The 16981-nt window shown below is 36.9% G+C and overlaps 1 protein-coding gene and 1 pseudogene across 4 annotated transcripts in view; one reads left to right on the plus strand and one right to left on the minus strand.

Moving 5' to 3' along the window:
* Nucleotides 1–16981, minus strand: part of NEDD4 (NEDD4 E3 ubiquitin protein ligase) — a 145363-nt gene that overhangs the window by 121819 nt on the left and 6563 nt on the right. For 2 of the 4 annotated variants that reach the window (XM_070377949.1, XM_070377947.1), the window contains exons 1-2: nucleotides 8126–8345; nucleotides 2711–2783 (exon numbers count right to left, since the gene is read on the minus strand). The gene's annotated coding sequence lies outside the window, so the exon portion shown is untranslated. Of the gene's footprint in view, nucleotides 1–2710; nucleotides 2784–8125; nucleotides 8346–16981 lie in introns of those variants that run through there. The other 2 variants (XM_070377948.1, XM_005905629.3) reach the window with 1 other exon arrangement.
* Nucleotides 5162–8742, plus strand: LOC102277523 (induced myeloid leukemia cell differentiation protein Mcl-1 homolog pseudogene; annotated as a pseudogene).

Below are 16981 nucleotides of genomic sequence, written 5' to 3' on the forward strand. Positions count from 1 at the left end.
ATGTTGAATATTGACAAGTGCACTTTCTACACCTACTGAAATGATCATGCATTTTTTTCTTCTGGACTGTATTAATATGACAGTGGTTGACTTGAACAAATCTTATATTCATAAGAAAAATCCCATGTGCTGAAATCCATTTATCAGACATTCAAAACTCCACTTCAGTCTTCATATGCTTACTGTTTGTATGGCATATGCATCCTTTCTCTTTCATCTTAGCTGTGTCTTTGTATTTTAAGTGCATCATTTATAGACAGTATTTAGTTGGGTCTTCTTTTTCAGCCCATTCTAATAACTTCTACCTCATGTTCACCTTAGTTCATTAATGTTTAATGCAATTGCTATGGTTAGATTTAAGTGTATCAAATTATTACTGGTTTTCTATTCTTTCTCCTTTCTCTCTCTCTCTCTTTTTGGTCATGTGTTCTTTTCCTGGCCTTTAAGTATTTTTTTTCCAAGAATCTCATTTTAAAATTTTGATTGTTTTCTAATCTATAATTCTTTACATTAGTTTTTAGTAGTTCCTCTACATATTGCAATATACACTCTTACTTTTTATTCCACTTACACATAATATATTAGTCTACTAAAAAGTTCATAATGCATACCATCCCTGTCCTTTATACAATAATCATTACATGTATTCCATCTATAAGGTAATAAAAAATAAGCTGTGATATAACCAGGCATGCTTTTTAAAAAATTATGATGGAAAGAGCTAAAAGTCTTTCAGATGTTTCCAGATGTTTACCATTTCTGATGTTCTATATTCCTTTGTAAGGATCTGAGTTTCCACCTGCTATCTATCCTCTTTACCTGGGAGAGCTTCCTTTAGCTTTTTTTAGAGTGCAGGTCTGCTAATGACAAAGTTTCAAAGCTTTCTTTTATCTGAAAATGTTGTTATTTTGTCATCATACTAAAGAATAGTTTCTCTGAACATAGTAGAGAATTCTAGGTTGACAGTTATTCTATTGTCCCATTTTTTTTTAATCTGGGCTCTGTAGTTTCTGGTAAGAAGTCAGTAGTCAATTAAATTATAGGTCCCTTGTATATAATTTGTCATTCTCTGAGTGCTTTGTCAGTCCTTTATCCTTGGCTTTCGATAGCATGACTATTATGTGCCTCAGTATGATGTTCTCAATATTTATCCTGCTCTGTGTTTTTTGACACTATAAACTTGTGTTATTTATCAAATTTGGAAAAAATATGGCTATTATTTCTTAAAACAGAGTTTTGCCTCATTCTCTCTCCTCTATTTCTAGGACTCCAATTACATGTATGTTAGACTGTGTGGTATGATTTCACAAGTCCCTGAGGCTCTCTCTGTGTTCATTAAATTTTTTTTTAATCTGTTTCTCTCTCACCTCCTGCTGAGAAATAATTTCTATTGATCTACCTCTAAGTTTAATTAATTCTTCCTCTTCATCTACATTCTGCTGTTAACATCATCTAAGAATGTTAATTTAATATACTATATTTTCAGTTTTACAATTTTCACTTTTTATGGTTTCTAATTTATTCCTCGGAGAAGGCAATGGCACCCCACTCCAGTACTCTTGCTTGGAAAATCCCATGGACGGAGGAGCCTGTTAGGCTGCAATCCATGGGGTCGCTAAGAGTCGGACACGACTGAGCGACTTCACTTTCACTTTTCACTTTCATTCATTGGAGAAGGCAATGGCAACCCACTCCAGTGTTCTTGCCTGGAGAATCCCAGGGATGGGGGAGCCTGGTGGGCTGCCGTCTATGGGGTCACACAGAGTCGGACACGACTGAAGTGACTTAGCATAGAATAATTTATTCCTGAGATTTCCAATCTTTTTACTTACGTGAGCATATTTTTTTCATCTTCTGAAACTGTGTTCCATTTACCTGTTTTTTTTTCTAGATTACATAGCTTTGGATTCTATCTTAGACATTATAAATGTTAAGTTGTAGAGACTGTGGATGCTGCATTTCCTCTTTGATAAGAATTTGTGTTTTTATTTAATTCTATCATGTAATCAATTATCTTACTTGGACAAGAACCACAAGCTCTGTTTCTTGGGCAGCAACTTTGATCTCTGTTCTGATCTTTTGTCCTTAGTTAAGTTGTATGGAATCTGCTATCATATGTGTGATTCAGGGTCAGCAAGAAATGACAGTAGACATAGTTTGGGAATCTCCTTTCCAGCTCTTTCCATTCCAGAATCCTCACCACTGTATGTTTTCTTCAGATTAAGTCTTCTGATTTCCTAGGCCATGAATATTATAATTTTTCCATGTTCTGATTCCATGTGACCTCAGACTAATTCATAAATTGGAGACTTACTCAGTGCAACTCCCACCTCCAAACAGGGACTCTTCACTAGACTTTCACTAGAGTCTACCCGCTCTGTTCACACTCCACTGCCTTTAAGTTGCTGCTTTCAGTAATACGTTCACAGTTTATGGTTGTTAACTGCTCAAGGATTAGAATTTTACTAATTCCCAGAAACAGAATTCACTAATGTACTTTCTAACTACCTTTCTGAGTTATACCTTTGCCTAATTTCACATATTCTGCAATTCAGATGTCAAGGAATTTGGTAAACCACCAACTGGAAACAACCAACTTCATATAACAGTTTACTAACAATATCACTCAATTTTTAATCTAACCAAAATTAGAAAAAATTAATTAATTAATACTAAGTTTTAAAATTACATCCCAACTTATTATACTTACCTAGCTCCCAAGATATCCTTTTTGCAAGGCCTATTCCAGCTATAACTTTTACCCTCACAATTCGGGAATTTTCCTAAAATACAAAAATTTATATTTTATTTTCATGTAATTCATAACTTACTTAAGACACATATCTTTTTATATATATATATATACACACACCAAATAAAATAACAGGATATTAAAATTAATTGGAAGAATCTTTTTCAGGAATTAAAATGACTAAAAGTATATAGAGAAAAATAAAAATTGTATTGTTATTTGTAATGACTGGATTATCTACAAAGAAAACCCAAAGAAGCTAGAGTCAAATTATTATAATGAGCAAAAATTTATCATTGTTGCCAAGAAAATCCAAAACCAAATTACTGGAACTTATATGGATTCATCATTTTTGCTAGGTACAGGATAACACAAAATTCAGAGTTCATAATCACTTGTACTAATTATTTAGACAGGTAAAATTAGACAGCCCAGATTATTGTACCCAGCAAGGATCTCATTCAAGTATGAAGGAGAAATCAAAAGCTTTTCAGACAAGCAAAAGCTGAGAGAATTCTGCACCACCAAACCAGCTCTCCAACAAATACTAAAGGATATTCTCTAGACAGGAAACACAAAAATGGTGTATAAACTCGAACCCAAAACAATAAAGTAAATGGCAACGGGATCATACTTATCAGTAATTACCTTAAACGTAAATGGGTTGAATGCCCCAACCAAAAGACAAAGACTGGCTGAATGGATACAAAAACAAGACCCCTACATATGTTGTCTACAAGAGACCCACCACAAAACAGGGGACACATACAGACTGAAAGTGAAGGGCTGAAAAAGATTTTCCATGCAAATTGGGACCAAAAGAAAGCAGGAGTCACAATACTCAGTATCAGATAAATTAGACTTTAAAACAAAGGCTCGAAAAAGACAAAGAAGGTCACTACATAATGATCAAAGGATCAATCCAAGAAGAAGATATAACAATTATAAATATATATCCACCCAACATGGGAGCACCGCAGTATGTAAGACAAATCCTAACAAGTATGAAAGGAGAAATTAACAATAACACAATAATAGTGGGAGACTTTAATACCCCACTCACACTTATGGATAGATCAACTAAACAGAAAATTAACAAGGAAAAAAAAAAAACATGTATCTATAAAATTCACTAAAGCAAAGCACAGTAAAATGAGGTATGGCAATAAAAGGCGTTAAATTTATCAAATAAAAAAAATAAATAAAATGCTGAAAAATTAAAGCTGTCAAAAAAAAAAAAAAAGAAATACATATTGAAGTATTTTGGGATAAAGTAAGATAAAGTTTGCAACTCATGCTTAAATGGCTCAGCAAATAAAAAGTTGAACATGAGTGAATGTGTGTATATATGGAAGTAAAGGGAATAACCAACTGTTGCCAATTTCTGGATCTGACTGATGGGTAATCAAGTGTTCATTACACTATTGTTTTGTTGTCCCATAAATCTGAAATTTTTTAAAATAAAAAGGTGGGTAAAAATACTGTAAAACAGAATGCACATTTAAAAAATTCACAAATAAGCAAAACTGTTAGATACAGAGAAACAAAAGAAAGAGTGTCAAGACCTTTATGGATAAAATCTGTAAATAAAGAAAATAAGGAAAATATAAATAAATGAAGAAATTCACTATATTCATAGAAGTAAATATTGAATATTATTATATATTTTCTCCAAAGTAAATTACAAATTCAATACAATTCCAGCTCCCCTCCTTAAATTCTTTCATAGATCTTAACAAATGATTCTAAAATTCATACAGAGGAGTGAGAATGAGTAAAGAAGTAAACAATAATATTTGATCACTATTTTATACTACATACAAAAACAAACTCCAGACACATCAAATTTTAACAATGAAAAAGAAAACTTTAAAAAATTCTTAAGATATTTTAAGAATCTTAAATGAATCTTAAATTGAATCTTCAATGTCAATTTCTGACATTGAAGAAAGAATTTTAAAAAATACAAACTCTAATCGAAAGAGCTGTTAGCTCTGACACTAAAATTACGTATCCTTTGTGTGAAAAGAGATGCCATGAGCAAAATGAAAAAACCACGGGCGGGACACACAGGGTAGAAATATCTAAAATATATATACCAAGTTCAAATTATGATTATCCAGGATACATTATTGTTGTTCGGTTGGTAAGTCCTGTCTAACTCTTTGCAACCCCATGGACTGGAGCCCACCAGGCTCCTCTGTGCATGGGATTTCCCAGGTAAGACTAGTGGAGTGGATTGCCATTTCCTTCTCCAGGAGATTGACCCAGGGATCAAACCTGCATCTTCTGCATTGCAGGCAGATACTTTACCACTGAGCCACCACACAAGCCCATCTGGAATATATCAAGAACTTCTAAAACCCACAAAGTGATATTTAAACAACATAATATAAGAAATCATACAGAATGGTCAATAAACATGAAAAGATCCTCAATTTCACCAGATACGAGAGATCTCTAGTGTATGTGCTGCCAGTACAAACACAACCAAGAACTCTAATACACTGTTCGTGAGAGTAATTTTGAAGAGATATTTGGCAATATCTATTGAAAGCTCTAAATCAATAGCCCAGGAATTTCACTATTAGATATAAGCCCTAGATAAACTATCACTGACATACATAAAGCCAACGATTTCACAATAGCATTTATAAGATCAACAAATGTGAAACAAATGTGGCCTAACAGAGAGGAACCCAACTGGTTCTATTCTAAAATTACTCCATCAGCCAGATGAATAGATAAAAAAGATGTGATACACACACAAACACACACACACACATACATACAATGTATACTACTCAGCCACAAAAAAGAATGAAATTTTGCCATTTGCAACAACATGGATAGACTTGCAGGGCATTATGCTAAGTGAAATAAGTCATATAGAGAAAGACAAATATTGTATGATACTCTTATACGTGGAATCGAAAAAATACAACAAACCACTGAATATAACAAAAAAGAAGCAGGCTCAGACACAGAGAACAAATTAGTGGTTTCCAGTGGGGAGAGGTTGGGAGGGGCAATATAAGAGTGGCAGAGTAGCAAACCACTGGGTATAAGGTAGGCTCAAGGACGTATTGTACACCACAAGGAATGTTGCCAATATTTTGTAATAACTGTAAATAGAAAGTAACCTTTTAAAACCGTGTAAAAATTCTAAAACATAATAAAATTATCCCATCAGCAAGTAGTAGGTCATATTCCTTTCTGAGGAGAAATCTGGGTGGCGGATAATATACATATCATAGGTTATTTATTTATCCATTTCTAAATACTCAGAACCACCCTCATTCCTGGAAGTTCCATTGAATAAATATGATAACAGAAATATCCTCTAAGCTATAAAACTCAGATGACAAATTCATATAACACAAAAATCCTTGACTAGAGATACTAGATATTTTATAACTTTTCTCCATCACCAAATATTAAATACACAGCCGATCTTACAAGTAAAAAGAGAAATCCTCAAGTATCAGAAATAAAGGCAATTGAAAATCAGAGAGGAAAACATAAACTGAAATTTCTGTTTTCTGTGGGGACTGATTTCCAAAAATCTGAAGAGATTTACAGAACTACCATTTTTTTCTGGAAGGTCACTGAATAATTACGTCAATTAAATATTCTATTGGCCCTACAACTGAATTTTCCTATACTAGTTGACTGGGAAGTGGCTACTCTATTAAAGTGGCTACTCTATTCAGTAATTAAGTAGGTACTAATTCCCAAGACTGATTCTAAAAATCATATATCTTTTCAGGGATGACTTAATATATACAAATTTTTTCAAGTGGTAAATTATAATCAAAGGTGCCCTCAGAAAATAATGTTATTTGATAATCTTATCTTTTCTAAGTGCAGACAATTGTTTGTGATTTGTACATGATCTTAATTGAGGGAAGAAATTATCATTCCCTTCTAAAAAAAGCTAATCCATATTTGTTACTGTTAATCCGTCTCCTGACTTAAAAATCATCCACATTAGCCTCTACTGAAACTATCCCCCAGAAGTCTCCTGAAGAAATGTAGCAAGCATTAAATGAAAACAATTCCAAGGGGTAATAACTTACAGTCACAGACACATTTAACTTTTAAACTTTATCCTTGCATTTCACAACCACAAAAATGAGAACTACTTCAGATGCTGTGGTTAAATGATGTAAAGCTATATTGATTTAAGAGTCTTTCAGGAAACTAAATAAGAAATACCATTTATAACTTCATTTTATAAGTTTATGCTAAAAAATTGTCCCCACTGCTCTCTTTGATCACATCCATCATCAGAGATCACACTGATATTATCTTTGCAAATGAAGAAGGCCATATATGTTGCAACTAGAGACCAAACTCTAGTAATTTTAGAATTGTGACACTAAAAGTAGTATTAACAGAATTCCAGATAGTACTCAAATGAGTAAAAAAGAGACCAAAAAAAAAAGAAACATCTTTTCCTTAATCAAAACAGAGTCTTTATCCTCAAGCAGGCCAGGGCTCTTCACTAAAGCTGGACTCTCTCCCTCTTTCACTCATAAGAGAGCTTTACTGATTTTTGAAAGTGAAATGAAAAGGTTGCAACTTGCAGGCAAAGATGTGTGGCTTTTTTCAAGGACAGGGGGAAACAAACTGGTAATATGTTATCAATGCAGGCAGCTTCAGTAATTAAAAGCAGCTTTCCAAAGGCTGAGATTTTCTCTACAATTCATGAAAACAGTGATGAATTATGCCTTAATCTTCTGTCAACCTCCCCCACCAAATAAATAAATAAAAACCAGGAACAGGAAATCCAGAGCTTTAAGTCTTTCCATCTCTCAAAGGTCTTGGGAGAATTTTTGTTAACCTCTTCATCCTTCTCCCCTCCTTTCATTGCCCACTCCCACCAGTCTACTTTTTAAAAAAGATATGTCCTGTGTTTACTTATCTCTGAGTTTTTATACAAGCTGGAGTCCCTCTGCCTGGGAGATTCTTCCCCATCCTCTACCCCTTCATTGTTAAAGTCCTACATCATCTGAGCAGATTCTTTAGAGACCGTTAAAAATGGAATTATTAATATTATTTAATGACAAAAAATAATTATAATGTTAATTGGAATAATCAAGTTGCCAAATGGTATCTGTTCTGTGACAACTCCATAAAATCATAAATTCAGATGGATAAAGTAAGTATGCAACAATGAAAATAGCTACCATAATAATAATGAGATAAAGGTTTTAAATTTTAATTTAGGTTTTAAAGTTTAATTTAAAAGGTTTGGTATAGCTGAAGAGATGGAATCCCCAATCTCCGACGCCATCATGTCGCCCGAAGAGGAGCTGGACGGGTGCGAGCCAGACCCTCTCGGGAAGCGGCCTGCCGTCCGGCCTTTACCTTTGTTGGTCGGAGAAGCCAGTAACAACAGTCCAGGCTCGGACGGCTGGCTGCCCTCGACGCGCCCCCAGCAGAGGAGGAGGAGGACGAGTTATATCGGCAGTCCCTGGAGATTATCTCTCAGTACCTCCAGGCAACCGGCGCCAAGGACGCGAAGCCCCTGGGCGGGTCTGGGGCCACCAGCCGGAAGGCGTTGGATACCCTGCGCTGAGTCGGGGATGGGGTGCAGCGCAACCACGAGACGGCTTTCCAAGGCATGTTTCGGAAACTGGACATCAAAAACGAAGACGATGTCAAATCTTTGTCTCGAGTGATGGTTCATGTTTTCAGTGACGGAGTAACAAACGGGCAGGACTGTGACTCTTATTTCTTTTGGTGCCTTTGTGGCCAAACACTTGAAGGGTATAAATCAAGAAAGCTGCATCGAACCACTAGCAGAAAGCATCACAGATGTTGTCGTAAGGTCAAAACGAGACTGGATAGTCAAACAGAGAGGCTGGGATGGGTTTGTGGAGTTCTTCCACGTAGAGGACCTAGAAGGCGGCATCAGAAATGTGCTGCTGGCTTTTGCAGGTGTTGCCGGAGTAGGAGCTGGTTTGGCATATCTAATAAGATAGCCTTTTAAGTGCAATAATTGATTCTTCAACCACCAAAACAGCCACCAAAATCACCACTGTGAACTCACACATATTTATGAAGTCGGACATCAGGCTGTGCAGGCCATCACCTAGCGATGGATAAAACCAAATGACAGGATTGTGGCTAACAGTAATAAACACATGAGAAAAGTAATTTCCCTTGAAGAGTCAGTATCTGAAAGAAGCTGAGTTCTGTTTCAGCAACAGGCAACCTTTGGGAAGCTATGGAGATGGACATTTTGCTCAAGACTGTAGAGTGGAGAGACAACTCTCCTAGAACAGGAAATGGACAGTCTGGTCATAGATATGCCCACTGAATTCATAAACTTCTATAGTGTTAAAATATGCCAGTGGCATATGTAAAATTTAAGCTACAACTATGACAAGAAGCCTCAGTACTGTACAGCAGAGTGAAGGGAAGTTTTTTTTCCTCTCTAGTTAGCTTTCCCACGTGGGATTCTTCAATAGACCAAATGCTCAGGATGTTTATAGCTGTTCTACTTTGAGGGATTCTTATTTGCCTAATGTCATGGCCAAGAATACTGAAAGTTTGAATAGAATTACAAATTTGGAATGTTCAATTTTGAAAAACTTCTGTTTATCTATAAAAATTGTTTATAAGTTTGGAAATTAGTATTAATCAAAAAGATAAAAACAAAATTTTACTTTCATTTTTTCATACCCTTAAATTCAGTTTCTATAGTTAGGAACCTGTTTCTTACAGCTTTTCTATTCTAATCTTTGTTCTAGTCAATACTAGATTGTATACAGAACCAGCTGATGTAATTGTATGCAACCTGGTGTAGTACAACAATTCTGATAACTATGCAGGCTTTAATTTTCCTATCTTGATTTGGGTAAGTATTTCTTAAACTGCTGTTTGGGGTTTTGTTTGTTTGTTTGTTTGTTTTAACCTGGGACTGAGAAATTAATGGAAATTAATCCTTTCACTTTGTTACAACCTGGGTTTTGAATAATTGAGTCAAGGTTTTAAGTTTTATTTTGGGGGGTGGACCACACAGGCTGATGACTTTCAGATGATGGGCTCTGATTGGGCAACTACTTATTTTGAATTCCTTCCATTTGTCCTAATTTAACTGTTGCAATTTAAACTGAGTTCATGAGCTCATCTTCAGAGCTGTTGCTAAAAGATTTTCAGGTGTTCCAAATGGGACTTATTAGGAATATGTATAAAAAAATCACATCAGGTGGATGAGAGACACTTGACCCCTATTTGCTTAATAAATTGTACAATAATGGCTTGGAAAAGCAAGCTATAGTCTAACCATGGTGCTATTATTAGGCTTGCTTGTTAAAACACAGGTCTAAGCCCAGCCTGTGAATAAAACAAATACTTATTTCATTAAAAAAATAATAATAAAAAAATAAAAGGTTTGGTATAAATTTAAGGTTTTTTCCTTAAAAAAATGCCTGTCCTTTCTTTAAAGACCAAATGATATCTTTCTAAAACCCTTGATATGAATTTTCCTTCTCTTTGTTAGAGGCTCAATTACATAGCATCTATCACATACCATCTTGTATCTGAGGCAATAAACTATGTATCTTTCTCTATTATTAAAATTGTGAAATTTTGAAGACCAAGAAACTCATCTTTATGTTTTCTTTGCATCCTCTATAGAACCCAGAAGATTACTTGGCAAATAGTAGGGGATGATAAATTCTTGATTAACAACAAATCTTTCTGAAGTAGCTGAAAGTAGGAATAAAGTACCAAATTAAAAGCAAGGGAAAGTCTGCACAAACAGTGAGCTCCCAGCCCCTTCACTTCTTGGGCCCAGAAGACTGGAAGACTTCTCTGTGAGGAAGTCAAAGGGGTTGCGGATATATACTGTATGTGAGAATCCCACCACTATGGGATTGGTTCAGATAACACATATTGATAGGGTTCAGATAACCCTATTGTGAAATGCTCTAGTGAATAGTAACTGCCCACTCATATAAAGGATGGGACTAAATCAGGAAAGAGGAAGACAAGAGGTGAAAAAAAGCAGTGGATCCAACACAGAAAAGAGATCAAGAGAATTCTCACAATGCTGATAAATGGAATCCTGCAGACAATAGTGATATGACAGGTGTAGAGTGCAAGCCAGTCAGATGGAATGCAACGTAGCAAGAAGCTGTCTCTAACAGAATGCAGAAAGGGAATGGACAGCATTCATTACATATGTGTGTGTGTATAAACACACTGAGTAGTTGTAAAGCTTTCAGGCAGCTTGCACTCTAATTTGTGATGTTGTTTAGTTGCTCGGTTATGTTTGACTGTTTTGAGAGCTCATGGACGGTAGCCCATCAGGCTCCTCTGTCCATGGAATTTCCCAGGTAAGAATACTAGAAGACATCTTCTGCACTGGCAGGTGGATTCTTTACTACTGAACTGCCAGGATTCCCTTAATATGTGACAGTTGTACAGAAAATAAAAGCAAACAAAAATGTACAATAAATAATTATAAATATGGTACAATGGTTCAGATGTGAATAATGCTACATCTACATAGTGTAATAATATAAATACTGAATATTTACATAACAAAAAATCTACTAGGGTAGGAGGGAGGGATTTAGCTTTTTTTAATATAACTTTTTTTCCAAATTAAATACTGGAACCTGTGGCTTGATGGCAGTTTTCCTTCTCTGCTGTGTAAATTTACTTGAAACATTTTACAAAAGTATAAATATAAATGAAAATATAAATGCTAGATCATCTTTATTGAAAACTAAATGAAATCAGGGCTGTCCTAGTAATGCTGGAATATATATATGACTGCTATATATTTGCTACATATGATCAAAATTCCTCAGGAGTTTTTGGCAATAATGACTAGAATAGAAACTAGAATACCTAGAATTCTTAGATTTAAGAGACATTAGAGATTTTCAAAGTGTATTCCCTGGACTAGTAGTATGAGTTTAGAAACTCTGATTTTCAGAACCTCTTGAAATTTTCAGAACCTATTGAAAATAGACTACTGATGGGCCAGTAGTCTAACAAACTCTGCAGGTGATTATGAAGGATACTAAAATTTAGAACTGCAGATAAAGAGCATGAGGGTAAGAAAGAGAAGTGCTATAGTTAATGCAGCTGCAAGAGTATTCCTCATTTAAAAACTATAACTTTTTTATTCAATCACTGTGATTCATGGGGTCGAAAAGAGTCGGACACGACTGAGCGACTGATCTGATCTGATCTGAACCTCCCCCCAAAAGAATCTCATCATTACCTTACATCTTAACACTACTTTAAAATGTGTTACACCATACCAGACACGACTGAGCAACTTCACTTTCACTTTTCACTTTCATGCATTGGAGAAGGTAATGGCAACCCACTCCAGTGCTCTTGCCTGGAGAATCCTAGGGACGGGGAAGCCTGGTGGGCTGCCATCTATGGGGTCGCACTGAGTCGGACATGACTGAAGTGACTTAGCAGCAGCAGCAGCAGCACACCATACCTATGCTTCTGGGTTTCCAGGTGGAACTAGTGGTAAAGAACCTGCCTGCCAATTCAGGAGACAAAAGAGATGCAGGTTCAATCCCTGGGTCAGAAGCTCCCTTGGAGAAGAAAATGGAAACCCACCCCAGTATTTTTGCCTGGAGAATCCCATGGACAGAGGAACCTGGTAGACCACAGTCCATAGGGTCGCAAAGAGTTGGATATGACTGAAGTGACTTAACACACACAAATACCAATGCTTATTTATACATAAAACATGTCTGGAAGGAAACATATCAAGTTGATATCCTATATTTGTGGAAAATATAATTTCCATAAAAAAGATCTATAGATGAATGTTCATAGTAGGTTTATTCATAATTGCCAAAACCTGGAAACAAATGAAGGGTCCATCAAAAGCAGGGTGCATAAACATCTGGTAAATTCATACAATGGAACACTGTGCTATGCTTAGTCCCTCAGTTGTCTCCGACTCTTAGTGACTCCATGGACTATAGCCCACCAGGCTCCTCCATGGGATTTCCCAGGCAAGAATACTGGAGTGGGTTGCCATACCCTCCTTCACAGGATCTTTCCAACCCAGGACTTGAACCCAGGTCTCCCAAATTGCAGGTGGATTCTTTACTGTCTGAGCCACCAGGGAATCCCAAGAAAACTGGAGTGGATAGCTTATCTCTTCTTCAGGGGATCTTCCTGACCCAGGAATCGAACCCGGGTCTCCTACCAAGCAGGCAGATTCTTTACCAGGGAAGCCTCAGCAATAAAAACAATGAGCTACTAAATCAAACAACCACATTATTACTTTGAAAAACATAACATTAAACAAAAGAAGCCAGACACCAAAAAGTAAATACTGTATGATTTCATTTAAACGAAGTTTCAGGACCAAGGCAAAACTAATACATGGCAATAAAAAGTTGCCTGAGTGAAGGTGAGAAGTTGAATGGAAGAAGACTCAAGGAAACATTTAGGAGTGAAGGAAATGTTCTACATCTTAATTGGATTGTCAGCTACACTTGGCTATGTATGTTGTTGAAAATCTTGTACATCAAATTGTACATTGAGATATGTGCATTTCACTATGGATAAATTGTACTCCTCCCTGCCCTCAGGAAAGAAAAGTAAAATAAAGACATTTTCAGACAAAAACAAAAACCAATGAACTTCATTAGCAGGAAACATTCACTGAAAGAAATTCTAGAGAATTTCTCCAGGCAGAAAAAAAAAGTCAACCCAGATGGAAAGTCAGAGGTATGGGAAGAAATGAAGAAATAACAAGAAAAGAAAATATTAAATACATGAGGAAAAACTTATGAGAAAAATAATAGCAATGTTGGTGGTGATGATGATGTGTGTGTAAGGTAACACAGGTAATCAGTGAGTTTCCATTCCACTTAGGATCCCATGCATGCATGCGTGCTAAGTCACTTCAGTGTTGTTGGACTCTTGGCAACCATATGAACTGTAGCCTGCCATACTCCTCTATCCATGGGATTCTCTAGGCAAGAACACTGGAGTGGGTTGCCATTTCCTTCTCCAGGGGATCTTCCCGACCCAGGGATCGAACCCACATCTCTTATGTCTCCTGCACTGGCAGGCAGGTTCTTTACCACTAGTGCCACCTGGGAAGCCCTAGGGTCCCATACAAAATCCTGAATAAATGGCCTTAAGGCCGTGCCTCACTGGGGTCTGCTCTCCACTCCAGATTCAACTCCTGATACCGTCCCTCTTTGTCCAACACTCGAGGTGTCTTTACGGTCATCTCCATCTCATCTTTTGCACATGCACTTCTGTTTACCTAGAAGGCGTTTCCCCTTCCCTGCCTGGCTAACTCCTATCCATCCATAGTGTACTTCCTCTGCTTTTCCTCATATTCTCTCCCCTCCTCCCTATAAGACTAATTCTTTTTTTTTCCTGTAATATACTTTTATCTTACACACCTTTTCCTTTGTAACATTTATAAAACATTGATGTGTGATTATGTATTTAATGACCCTCTCTTCCTCTAGGCTATAAATTCAGTAAAGTCTGTTGTCCTTCATTATAACCAAATAGCCTGACTCAAATGTTCAACAAATATTTTTCAAGCAAATACAGAATTCAAGTACTTCATAGGTCCACTGAAAAGCTATAAAAAAAAAAAACAAACAGAAGATTCAGAAGAACAGAGGAATAGTTGCAAGTTAATTCTGCACATGTTCCATTCATCCTCTTACTGAACAAGAATCTCATCTGTTAATTTCTATTATTTGAGCAACTATTCACAGTAAGACAGAGGAAAGACCATGACTTTGGTACAAAAGAGTTCTGGGTTTCAGTCCTACATCTGCTGCTGCTGCTAAGTCACTTCAGTTGTATCTGACTCTGTGCGACCCCACAGACGGCAGCCCACCAGGCTCTGCCGTCCCTGGGATTTTCCAGGCAAGAACACTGGAGTGGGTTGCCATTTCCTTCTCCAATGCATGAAAGTGAAAAGTGAAAGTGAAGTCACTCAGTCTACCTACTGAGATTAAGTCCTTGAGCAAATCACAATTTCAGATTTCCCATCTGTAATATGAAGATAGCAGTACCTAGTTTCTCAGGACAGTTGGGATAATTACAAAGTATAGAGAACACAGAACCTGGAAATCTGTGTATAGCAAGTATTCAATTAAAGGCAACTATGATTATATTTCAAATGACTTTTTCACCCTGGAGGAGGATATTTTCATTACAGCATCTATCTATACTGACATGATTGGTTGTCCACATTAGTCTTTTCGTCACTCCAACATGGTTCACTCAAGGAAAGTCAAGTATTTGGGTCAAGCCAGGAAGTTATGCTACAGATATATTTATTTCACAAAAGTCTCATCAAGACATTTTTGTATTTGTTTGTGCTGTGTCTTTCTCTCAGCATTTATCTGAAGATTTATTAACCTTCCAATTCACTTATCCTCTTAAAACTTTGACAGGATTGGGACAGAATACAGACTAAATGGAAGCTTCAAAAAGGAAGAAGTAACATTGATTCAGTAGAACAGTGAGTTTAGCAATTCGAATCAGCAATCTTATAGGTCTCCAGGTGTGGTAGAATATAATATTCTTAATACCAGATATAGCTAGGAGGTAGGCAAATAGCTGACTTAAATATCCTTTTCTGACAAATGTCAAAAACTTATGCCAGGTGTCCTATAAGTGACAGGGCCAGAATTACAACCTAGTCAAATTCCAATTTTTATACCCCTCCTCTCCCTAAGTGATGTATTTAAAGGGTACCTCCAAGATTCTATTCCCATGTGATATATGAATTGTTAATAGTTAGCTGTTTAAAAAAAAAAAAATTGTAGTCCCTTCTCTTCTCTTCCTGGTGCAGAGGAATCAACAGCAGGCCTCAGGCAGAGTTTGGGGGGAGCAGTAAGGTGCATGGAGGTGCATGAGCAGCAGGTCCACAGCATGGGGAACTGAGGAGAAGAGGAAGGTGCCATATAGAGAGGCTTCAGTAGCATGCCCACTGGAATGGGCCTCGGAGGACAGAGAGGAAGACAGTATGGACATACACGGCAGTGCTCCCACTGGCACCCAGGGAGCTAAACACAGGGTGCAGAAGTGGCATACCTGCATGACTGGAAGATCATTTATACCAGAAACATATGTAAATTGGGACTAAGCAAATAAGTAAATAGAATGAGGATAATGAAACTCAGAATTTTCACTGTTCGTTTTAGCCACTCAGAGATGTCCAACTCTTTGTGACCCCATGAACTGTAGCCCACCAGGCTCCCCTGTCCATGGAATTCTTCAGGCAAGAATACTGGAGTGGGTAGCCATTCCCTTCTCCAGGGGATCTTCCCAACCTAGGGATCAAATCCAAGTCTCCTGCATTGCAGGCAGATTCTTTACCATCTGAGCCACCAGGGAAGCCCTTTCTAAAAACCATTTCCCTACTAAATGAACCAGTGTTTCTAGGAGAAATGGCTGATTCCAGAAAGTGCTGGACCAGGCAAAATATAAGAGGAGCCTAGAACATCTTCTGCCAGAAAAGTAATGAAGAGTTCAAAGAATGGTGGGGACTTGCCATAAGGACACAGGAACCTCCTTGGAAAAGCTTCCACTGGCCAAACCGAGATAGTTTGAGCCATAAAATATTTAAGGATAGAGATTAATTACAACCCATTGAACAGGTGGGATTCTACAGGTCCATGCTGATACAAATAAATAAACAGATAGCAAATGGCCAAGAAAGAAAAGGTTCTTCTTACACAAAACATCAATTAATAAAAATGGAAATAAAAACAGCAGCATTTGTTTCAGGTGGAAGTCATGGATGGATATTAAAACTAGTGGATGCAGATCTGATTGAGGGAGTAACAGGCAGGAAGGCCAGGGGTCTCCAAACGGAGGAAATAGCCTGCAAGTGTCAGACATTTTTATCTCTCTTAAGCGGCAGGAGGAAACAAACTAGCGTTATTTTTTTTTCCTTTTCTATACAAATTTAAAAGGAGGTTTCTCTTAAAATACTGTGTTGCCATACTGACACCTGGTTTCACCTGAAGTTAACTATTCTCAGACCTTGAGTTAACCGATCCATTTCTCTTATGGAAATGTTTGTCTTAAGCTATGCTAATGTACTATGCATTTACCGCAGACTCTGTCTTCAAGTCGGTTCTGCCTAATGGCTCAGAACCTACTTGACAAACCAGTATGTTATACTCAGATATTGTTCCCCTAATCTATGTAAACTAAACTATTTGTATGGTAATCTGC

This window comes from Bos mutus, chromosome 10 (genome assembly GCF_027580195.1).
Source record: "Bos mutus isolate GX-2022 chromosome 10, NWIPB_WYAK_1.1, whole genome shotgun sequence".
NCBI classification, from domain to species: Eukaryota; Metazoa; Chordata; class Mammalia; order Artiodactyla; family Bovidae; genus Bos; species Bos mutus.